Source organism: Pseudoliparis swirei, chromosome 11, assembly GCF_029220125.1.
Source record: "Pseudoliparis swirei isolate HS2019 ecotype Mariana Trench chromosome 11, NWPU_hadal_v1, whole genome shotgun sequence".
Taxonomy (NCBI): Eukaryota; Metazoa; Chordata; class Actinopteri; order Perciformes; family Liparidae; genus Pseudoliparis; species Pseudoliparis swirei.
Window position 1 is genome coordinate 1805729 of NC_079398.1, and position 11639 is coordinate 1817367.

General features: G+C 41.0%; 1 long non-coding RNA gene across 1 annotated transcript; it reads left to right on the forward strand.

The window, feature by feature from the left end:
* The first annotated feature begins 6063 nt into the window (after positions 1 to 6063).
* LOC130201792 (uncharacterized) lies at positions 6064 to 10359 on the forward strand. Its single transcript, XR_008833256.1, has 2 exons — positions 6064 to 6258; positions 9648 to 10359. It is a non-coding gene; the product is annotated as an uncharacterized LOC130201792 (long non-coding RNA).
* Positions 10360 to 11639: the final 1280 nt, after the last annotated feature.

Below are 11639 nucleotides of genomic sequence, written 5' to 3' on the forward strand. Positions count from 1 at the left end.
ATATATAGGGCGAAAACACAGGTGTACAGCATGATGCAATCAGGGAGACAGGAGTGGCTGAGGGCAGGTGAAGGGAATTAACCAATCAAGACAGAGGAGACACAGAGGAGACAGGAGGAACAGGAAAAACGGAACAGGGCGTTACAAGGAAACTATCATTAATCCAATATGTTCATATTTAAATTGCATGTTTATCTACAGTGAAAATTGTATTTAAAAATCTGCTGCTTTCAGTGAATACATGGGTCAGACCATGAATAGGAAACATTGGAACGCAAATTAATGCCTGTTTTCTACGCAAAAGGTCCCGTCTTTGTGAAAAGCTAATTTAAAGGAACAGCGCAGTAGTGACGATTACTAGCTTAGCACAAAGTCAAAGGAAACAGCAAATCTGGTTCTGTGCAAATGTGACAGAATGTGTCAACCGGCACTTCTAAAACTCAATAATATATATATTTTGACTCTCACGAAATTCAAGATTTCGTTTTACTTTCGACAAAACCAAGCTGATTGTTTCTGCCTGCTTCCAGCCATTATATTCGCTACGCTTTCCATCTCCTGGATGTAACTTGATAGAGTTACTTCACTGAGCATTGACCAGGGTTTGCTATAGACCTTTAGCTCTCAGCAAGATTGCAGATTAGTATATTTCCCAAAACGTCGTCTGAAGCCACAGCCAGAATGTAAACTAGCTGAGCATAAAGACGGAACACTGGGAAACTACAAAAAGGCTTTTATATGTTGAATCTATAAAAGAAAGAAAACATACTCAAACTACAAAAACTATGTGTTGGGATAGAAGGTAAAATATTTTGACTTTGTACAGAGCCAGGCTAACAGTAGCCGTTTCCTCCTTGCAGTCTTTTTGCTAAGCTACGCTAACAGACGGATAACTTTAGCTTCATATTCATTCCACAGATATAAAAGTGGTATCAACCTTTTCATTGAACGCTCAGCAACTTAACAAATATTTGCATTGCCCAAGAAGTGCAATTTTGACTTTGTAGTGCAGACAGTGAAGAAGACAGTATGGCCGACTATGGCGCGTATTCTTTCTGTCGGTTCTCTTCTCTCAACATCTCCAGACTGCAGATTGGCTTTTTCATTTTCTCTGTTCGCTCATATCGTCTCTTGATTTACTTTCACATCACTTACCACCTGTCAATTTTATTATATTTGAATTCCCTGTCTGTTCTTCTTTGTCAATTTCATCTCATGTCATTAAACTTAAGTTAAATGAACTCGCTTATGAGACAAAGTAGCCAAAATCAACAGGGAAATTAAATCTTGTTGCCTTAGATGGGTGCTTGTGAAATCCGTACAGAAAAGGAACTTGATCTGCTCATATTAACTGTTCTGTCATTTCAAGAAGAAGAAATAAATTATTCTGATCACATTTGGCATTTATAGTCACTGTGAGGTGTGGGGAGACTGGAACACAATACATGGAAACTAATTCCTGACACTGAGGATGGAGGGAAGATATCCAGACATGCAGCGCCATATTTCACATTTATCAGATTAAACATCAAGAGCAAGTCGTTTCCTGCCGATTGTGGAGATAATGTTTGGCAACATCTTCCATTACATTGTCTGTTAGCAATACAGTCACAAAAGAAGCTAAGCATGCTGTAAACTTTTAAAGAGATTAAATAGGAAACACATGCAAAAGTGAGATAACTTTTAGTCATACTCATTAGTTTGTGCCTGTTTATTTTGAGCTAAAGATACATTCATAGCCTTTCATTCAGCTCAGAAACAGCTGCACGAATGTTGAGGGGTCAATAACTTCGTGAGTATTAGATGTTCAAGCAATATACGCGAAAAGTATTTCTGAATGTCTCAAGTTAATATCTGGCACTGAAATTCAACTCCAAGTCATGTACAATTAACTTACATTATGTGCAGGCATCTGTACCGTGTGGATAACACCCACATAAGCCGACAATGTGATCAACAAAAAAAGCCTGTTTCATTCAGCGTTTCTTTTCCCAAGTGTTCATTTTGTACAAATGCACAATGATCAAAAATAACAAGCTGTGTTTTCAGAAGTCTGGTGCTAAAAATGCTTAATTGGTTTACAAGAAAACATGATACACCATCGCTCCCCAGGTGGATCCCTGAATCATTAACTTTTGTTTCAAAGGAACTCGTGAAAACAAAGTACCAGCGACACTTGTATCAACACCTTAATGACACACCATCAACAGGAATGGACTACATCAAGCACATGGAAGAACCCTCCTGCAGCTAGGTGATGCCACCAGGTCCAGTTCATCTGATGAAGAGGACTTCTTTTTCGTCATCTCAAGCGCATGACAGCAGCAAACGGCTGGATGGAGACGTGGATCACGTTGACTTGCTGAAATGCTTCCCAACTGTGTGCTGCTGTCTGTGAAGCTAGACACACTCTACCTGCACCAGGGCCTGTGAAGCTAGACACACTCTACCTGCACCATCAGGGCCTGTGAAGCTAGACACACTCTACCTGCACCATCAGGGCCTGTGAAGCTAGACACACTCTACCTGCATCAGGGCCTGTGAAGCTAGACACACTCTACCTGCACCAGGGCCTGTGAAGCTAGACACACTCTACCTGCATCAGGGCCTGTGAAGCTAGACACACTCTACCTGCATCAGGGCCTGTGAAGCTAGACACACTCTACCTGCACCAGGGTCTGTGAAGCTAGACACACTCTACCTGCACCATCAGGGCCTGTGAAGCTAGACACACTCTACCTGCACCATCAGGGCCTGTGAACGGCTCTTCAGGACTCGTCTTCAGCCCCAGAAGAGCGACACTGACATCTGGCCATTTTGAAAATCAACTTCTTTTGAAGATGAACAATACATTTTTCACTTTAAAGTGATGATTCTGGTTGTTACTTTTGGTTCTGCTTTTTTCTGTGTTAATCGTGTTTTTATATTTTAGTAATTTCATAGTGTTCATATATTGCTAAGTTTATCCTAGCTCATACTCCTTGTTCATGGCGGCCACAGCACCCAAACAAATAAACTTCATAATTCTCAAAATTCTGACCCTTTGTTTTTTTAATTAACAGCATTTACTTTTACTTACTTTCAATACTTAAGTACATTTAATATCAGAAAATTACTTTTGATACTTAAGTACAAAAAAAATCAGATACTTTAATACTTTTACTCAAGTAGTATTCTCATAGGTGACTTTTACTTTTACTTGAGTAATTTTCCAGTCAAGTATCTTTACTTTTACTCAAGTATGACTTTTGGGTACTTTATACACCACTGGCGAAAACACAGGTGTACAGCATGATGCAATCAGGGAGACAGGAGTGGCTGAGGGCAGGTGAAGGGAATTAACCAATCAAGACAGAGGAGACACAGAGGAGACAGGAGGAACAGGAAAAACGGAACAGGGCGTTACAAGGAAACTATCATTAATCCAATATGTTCATATTTAAATTGCATGTTTATCTACAGTGAAAATTGTATTTAAAAATCTGCTGCTTTCAGTGAATACATGGGTCAGACCATGAATAGGGGAAACATTGGAACGCAAATTAACGCCTGTTTTCTACGCAAAAGGTCCCGTCTTTGTGAAAAGCTAATTTAAAGGAACAGCTCAGTAGTGACGATTACTAGCTTAGCACAAAGTCAAAGGAAACAGCAAATCTGGTTCTGTGCAAATGTGACAGAATGTGTCAACCGGCACTTCTAAAACTCAATAATATATGTATTTTGACTCTCACGAAATTCAAGATTTCGTTTTACTTTAGACAAAACCAAGCTGATTGTTTCTGCCTGCTTCCAGCCATTATATTCGCTACGCTTTCCATCTCCTGGATGTAACTTGATAGAGTTACTTCACTGAGCATTGACCAGGGTTTGCTATAGACCTTTAGCTCTCAGCAAGATTGCAGATTAGTATATTTCCCAAAACGTCGTCTGAAGCCACAGCCAGAATGTAAACTAGCTGAGCATAAAGACGGAACACTGGGAAACTACAAAAAGGCTTTTATATGTTGAATCTTTAAAAAAAAGAAAACATACTCAAACTACAAAAACTATGTGTTGGGATAGAAGGTACATTATTTTAACTTTGTACAGAGCCAGGCTAACGGTAGCCGTTTCCTCCTTGCAGTCTTTTTGCTAAGCTACGCTAACAGACGGATAACTTTAGCTTCATATTCATTCCACAGATATAAAAGTGGTATCAACCTTTTCATTGAACGCTCAGCAACTTAACAAATATTTGCATTGCCCAAGAAGTGCAATTTTGACTTTGTAGTGCAGACAGTGAAGAAGACAGTATGGCCGACTATGGCGCGTATTCTTTCTGTCGGTTCTCTTCTCTCAACATCTCCAGACTGCAGATTGGCTTTTTCATTTTCTCTGTTCGCTCATATCGTCTCTTGATTTACTTTCACATCACTTACCACCTGTCAATTTTATTATATTTGGAATTCCCTGTCTGTTCTTCTTTGTCAATTTCATCTCATGTCATTAAACTTAAGTTAAATGAACTCGCTTATGAGACAAAGTAGCCAAAATCAACAGGGAAATTAAATCTTTGTTGCCTTAGATGGGTGCTTGTGAAATCCGTACAGAAAAGGAACTTGATCTGCTCATATTAACTGTTCTGTCATTTCAAGAGAAGAGAGAAGAAATAAATTATTCTGATCACATTTGGCATTTATAGTCACTGTGAGGTGTGGGGAGACTGGAACACAATACATGGAAACTAATTCCTGACACTGAGGATGGAGGGAAGATATCCAGACATGCAGCGCCATATTTCACATTTATCAGATTAAACATCAAGAGCAAGTCGTTTCCTGCCGATTGTGGAGATAATGTTTGGCAACATCTTCCATTACATTGTCTGTTAGCAATACAGTCACAAAAGAAGCTAAGCATGCTGTAAACTTTTAAAGAGATTAAATAGGAAACACATGCAAAAGTGAGATAACTTTTAGTCATACTCATTAGTTTGTGCCTGTTTATTTTGAGCTAAAGATACATTCATAGCCTTTCATTCAGCTCGTAAACAGCTGCACGAATGTTGAGGGGTCAATAACTTCGTGAGTATTAGATGTTCAAGCAATATACGCGAAAAGTATTTCTGAATGTCTCAAGTTAATATCTGGCACTGAAATTCAACTCCAAGTCATGTACAATTAACTTACATTATGTGCAGGCATCTGTACCGTGTGGATAACACCGGTAACGCTTACACATAAGCCGACAATGTGATCAACAAAAAAAGCCTGTTTCATTCAGCGTTTCTTTTCCCAAGTGTTCATTTTGTACAAATGCACAATGATCAAAAATAACAAGCTGTGTTTTCAGAAGTCTGGTGCTAAAAATGCTTAATTGGTTTACAAGAAAAACATGATACACCATCGCTCCCCAGGTGGATCCCTGAATCATTAACTTTTGTTTCAAAGGAACTCGTGAAAACAAAGTACCAGCGACACTTGTATCAACACCTTAATGACACACCATCAACAGGAATCAATCACGTGAACAGAAGACATCATTTTAGAAGCCGTGAGATTATTTTAAATTATGAAACGGCAGCTGTCAGATGGATCATCCTTCTCGAACGGAATGAAATATTTATGGGCTTGATTTCTCAAAATGAAGACCACCCTCTTTTCTACTTTTCTCTCCCTCTCGCCCTCCATCGCCCAACCCACCAGACTGTTTACAGGAGAAGAAATGTCATGTAATGAGACCTAAGACAAAGCTTCACTTCTGCAGGCAACTCAAAGTAATGAGCTGCTTCTAATTGAATTCCATAATTAGATTTGAGATCATCCTGAGAGATGGAGAAGCCTATCCATAGTCAAACAAAGGTCAGGGGGAACGTGGTGAGGGGAAGACGACAGCTAGGACGGTCATTCTGGACGACTTCAGCTGGGCGACCCTGGACAGCGGGCGTGACCACAAGGAATGAAATCGTAAAGCACCCACAATGGAAGCATGCAGTAACTAAATCCAGCGACCTGAGCGGAAGACCTCGAGATGGGCCTCACAGTTTACAACTGTGTCTTCGATGATGCTGGAAGTGAAAGACCCTAAAGCAAAAAAAATTCCGGACACTCGTAAAGACTGTAGTTTACAAGGCAGAGGAGAGCTCAAAGAAAGCCTCTGGGATGTTGAAGTTAGGCTCCAAAAACACAACTCTAAGGGCAGAGGAAACCAGCTGTAAACACAGCATTGACATGTCACCATCTTTTAAGTTGATATGGTGAACGTGTCAGCAACAAAAACGTAAGTATGTATTTAAGTTGCCATGACCTTATGAGGGATAACAAAACAATGGACAAGTGATCCAGCTGTGCACATGTCATCTTTAATGACTTTAAATGACGTCTCTGAGGCAATGTCTGAGTGCGTTAATGCCTGTTGCCTCAACTCCTCTCTCTTTGCTTCAAGGAGATGAGGCGAGGAAAGGAGATGCATCATGAAAAGCACCCTCTGATCACCATCTTTTTGCCAACTTTGTAAGATGCTCCAGGGTAAAGTGGGCTTTTAAAGATTTTTTGCTGAAAACATCTGCCCTCTGCGGCGGAAAACTGAGGAAACGTCACTGATGAGAGCCGTAAAACAATGTGCTGAAAGATACTTTAAAGCATAGGGATAATTGATCAATACAATCCTGTCAGGAATCACTCCTTACTCACTCATTAATCACTCCTTCACTTATTCACTCACATCTGCTTTTCCATACTATGCTATTCCAACAAGGCCCATCTTCCCTCCGATACCCTCATCTGACCTGCTCCTCCAAGTAGCTCAGCTGCTTCCCTCCCCTGCTTCCCTCAGTAGTTAACACCATATCACTTCACTTGCCAGATGTAGGCAGAACGCTTCACAGCCTCACGAACTCTGCAGGAGTTCTGGCTCTCTGATTCCTCACCTCCTCTTTGCCTGGTTACGATTTCCTTCCTGTTCTCTGTCTTTTTCACGGCTTAAGATTGGACTTGGAACTCATTGGACTTGGTCCTCATTGGACATAGTCCTCATTGGACATGGTCCTCATTGGAAATGGTCCTCATTGGACTTGCTCCTGATTGGACTTGGTCCTCACTGGACATGGTCCTCATTGGACTTGCTCCTGATTGGACTTGGTCCTCATTGGACATGGTCCTCATTGGACTTGCTCCTGATTGGACTTGGTCCTCATTGGATATGATCCTCATTGGACTTGCTCCTTATTGGACGTGGTCCTCATTGGACTTGGTCCTCATTGGACATAGTCCTCATTGGACATGGTCCTCATTGGACTTGCTCCTCATTGGACTTGGTCCTCATTGGACATGGTCCTCATTGGACTTGCTCCTTATTGGACATGGTCCTCATTGGACGTGGTCCTCATTGGACATAGTCCTCATTGGACGTGGTCCTCATTGGACTTGCTCCTCATTGGACTTGCTCCTTATTGAACATGGTCCTTATTGGACGTGGTCCTCATTGGACTTGGTCCTCATTGGACGTGGTCCTAATTGGACATGGTCCTCATTGGACTTGCTCCTGATTGGACTTGGTCCTCATTGGACATGGTCCTCATTGGACTTGCTCCTGATTGGACTTGGTCCTCATTGGATATGATCCTCATTGGACTTGCTCCTTATTGGACGTGGTCCTCATTGGACTTGGTCCTCATTGGACATAGTCCTCATTGGACATGGTCCTCATTGGACTTGCTCCTCATTGGACTTGGTCCTCATTGGACATGGTCCTCATTGGACTTGCTCCTTATTGGACATGGTCCTCATTGGACGTGGTCCTCATTGGACATAGTCCTCATTGGACGTGGTCCTCATTGGACTTGCTCCTCATTGGACTTGCTCCTTATTGAACATGGTCCTTATTGGACGTGGTCCTCATTGGACATGGTCCTCATTGGACTTGGTCCTCATTGGACATGGTCCTCATTGGACTTGCTCCTTATTGGACATGGTCCTCATTGGACTTGGTCCTCATTGGACATAGTCCTCATTGGACGTGGTCCTCATTGGACTTGCTCCTCATTGGACTTGCTCCTTATTGGACATGGTCCTCATTGGACTTGGTCCTCATTGGACATGGTCCTCATTGGACTTGCTCCTTATTGGACTTGCTCCTCATTGGACTTGGTCCTCATTGAACATGGTCCTCATTGGACTTGGTCCTCATTGGACATGGTCCTCATTGGACTTGCTCCTTGTTGGACTTGCTCCTCATTGGACTTGTTCCTCATTGAACATGGTCCTCATTGGACATGGTCCTCATTGGACTTGGTCCTCATTGAACATGGTCCTCATTGGACATGGTCCTCATTGGACTTGCTCCTCATTGAACATGGTCCTCATTGGACTTGGTCCTCATTGGACATGGTCCTCATTGGACTTGGTCCTCATTGGACTTGCTCCTCATTGGACTTGGTCCTCATTGAACATGGTCCTCATTGGACTTGGTCCTCATTGGACATGGTCCTCATTGGACTTGCTCGTCATTGGACTTGCTCCTTATTGGAGGTGGTCCTCATTGGACTTGCTCCTTATTGGACATGGTTGTCTCTTTGGGGTTTCGTCTTTTCTGTTCTGTGGCAGCCACAGTGACGGATCCATTATTTTGATGAAAGAATATTGATCATACATCTGTCTTAATAGTCTGAGCCCAAGATGAGAGTCATGAACTGCTGCTCTCTGACACCTCGATGCCTTTAGAGGCTGCGCTGCTTTTGGTTTCTGCCTCTCGGCCTCTCTGCTTCAATTCTGTGTTGACGTGTGATCTCCTGAAACGTATAAAGCCGACACGTGTTGATCTTTGATGGGTCTCTCCCCTTGGACATGTTTTCATTTCTGTCAGTGTAGTTGTAACGGCTGTGCAGGTAGAAGAAGTGCAGATGGAGGAGGATGAGGGAGGGGTGCAGGAAGGATCTGCAAAGAGGAAGCGGCCATCGGAGAGCACAGGCAGCGAGGCTGAGGATAGCAAGGGGGGAGGAGGAGCAGATGGGCCCGAGGCAGTCTGAGGGCAGCGAGGAGGAGGAGGCAGCGAGGAGGAGAGGTCAGGCAGTGGCGACCCTCCTCTGGTTTGAACGAGCAGTCCAAAACAAAGAATGTACACAGCTGAAAAAATCTAAGCGTTTTCTGAAGAACACAAAAAACTAAAAAAGGGTCAAAGTGGTGGATTCCTCCCCTGACCTGCCGTTGTTTATCGCCTGTCAGACGTCACATGAGCCAGAGGGAGGAGTCCGCCGTGTCTGAGCAGTAGATGTAAAAAAGATGGTGCCAACAATAAAAGTTAGGGCAAACATGTGAAAGCCCCAATATGTGTTTTTATTAATTAATTAATTTCTATTTCTGTTTGTTTTTTAAACTCTTGTTCATGAATCATTAGTGTTTTAATGATTATATGTGTTCCATGAAGAGGAGTGCGTGTGTGTGTGTAGTATTTTATTAATAAAAAATTAAAAAACATGAGATTTGTACCACTATATTTTGACATTTAATTTTTTTTTTGAAATATGTAAATAAATGTAAAAAATAAATAAAATCTCTCTCTCTCTCTCTCTCTCCGCTCTGCCACACCCGCCCAGCTCCTGTTCAGCCAGTCTGTGTTCTCCCCCTCTTTGTATATCAGCGTGTTGCCTCAGCCGGTTTCTTGTCTCCCAGTATAGCCCCGTCTGCTCTGCTGTGGTTCTTGTCCTGTTGGCCTCCTCTACACTCCAGATTCCCTTCGGACCAGCTCGGCTTCGTTTCCCTCCGTGGAGGTCTGGCTCTGCGAGACAAATCTTGACATAAAATGTATTAAAACCCTTTGAAAGGGCAGAACATATGGCATGACGTCCATTTGAATGAGCATAGCACCTGTTGTCTATTCCATCAGTATTCTCCATTGCTCGCAAATAAAATCTCCTTGCTCTTGGAGTCTTTGAGAGAATGACCCTACACAATTAAGAATATGTCCTGCTCCTTTCATACATGGGTAAACCTTGAAAGAGGTAGTTATTCCTCTGCTGTTTCCTTTTTCTTTCTTTTTTAAGTTTCGTATTGATTAATCAAGATTGTCTTGTGTGAATGTTGGACTTGTTTTTATGTTGATGTTCTGTTTTCATGTTGTTTCTATCTTTCATTCTTTTATCTGTTATTTTATTGTAAGGTGAGTGTGGGTTACTTGAAAGGCGTCTCCAAGTGAAATGTATTATTATTATTATTATCCTCACAGCCCTTCCTTTTACTGTCGCTCTGCACGTCTCTGGCTGATGAGTGACAAACATGTTGTTGATGGTTCACCTTCAAACACAGAGGGACTCTTCAGTGTGTTGAGAAAACGAGCCATGAATAATGAAATAATAATAATGTAATTAAAATGTAATGTAATTGATATCGCTTTTCGTCGTACTCAAAGACACTTTACAAAACATTTTTTAAATCATTCTAAAAGCTATACAATCATTCACCAAGATTTTTTTTATCAGACATTGTATGAAGTGATAAACAAGTAACATGTCACGCTAATATTGGCACCAATTGTAATACAGAAAGAAAGAGAATGTATTTAAATATGATGTTTAGAGAGATGTGGAACAATTAACACTTGTTTTGCCTTCTGGTAACTTCTTCAACACTTAACATGTGCCTTTATTCTTTGGAGGCACATTTATATATTTAGAGCATTGTAGACCATTTTTCTATATTTTCAGAAAGTACTTTAAGCTTTAGTCCTGAATGTGTTTGCACTCAGTAAAAACTAAATAAGAAAGGTAAGAAAAAGCATCTGAAAATCCGCTTGTTGTGGATTCACACATTAAATAATCAATAAGACTTAATTATATAAGTAATGATAGAGAAAAAGTATAATGTAGTTAAATGTATCTGCTCACATGCTTTGTGCAATCTGAGCTTGATCCCAGAAATCAACAGTTATGCGAGTGATTAATTTATATGAGCATCATTTTCACCTCTTTTTTTATATGTGGACAGTTTTAAGCACTATTCATTTATTAATAACTGTGTTGACTTGTGGAAATGTGTGGAAATAACAAACACCTCTCTGAATAATGCACAATACAGTTCAACAGCATTTAAACAATATTCTCCAAAAGTATCATCCAGTATCTTAACACTTTGAACCAAGATACACTTTATTGCAGAACTGTGGTTTTAGACTATACGTTTTAGCTACATAACCTGCTATATTAGCAACTAAATGTAGATTAAAACATAAATTATAACCCTATATGTTATATTGTTTTTAAGTTTAAGCATTATTATACTGATAAGACTTCTGTAATTTGATCTAAATTGAATGCAGGGATTTTACTTGTGAATGAGTATTTTAGGCTTATACACTGGTAATTATGTGTGGCCCATTTGGCAGTTCATTGATCTGTAAGTAAGTGATTTTATCTTTATGGACGACATGCAGCCGCGGAGATAAAAAAACTCTTTTTGAAAGCCCCAAAAAAAACAGATGATAAAAGTGAAAGAGAAAATGAATTTCTTTAGGACCAGGACTATTGGTGGCTCACCGAGGGGGGTGAGGGAGAGAGAGAGAGAGAGGGAGGGAGAGAGAGAGAAAGAGAGAGGGGTTGTCGTCACTGAGCTGCAGCAGCATCAGCATCACCAGAATGAGTAACGGTGCGCAACTTGGAGAAACAACTA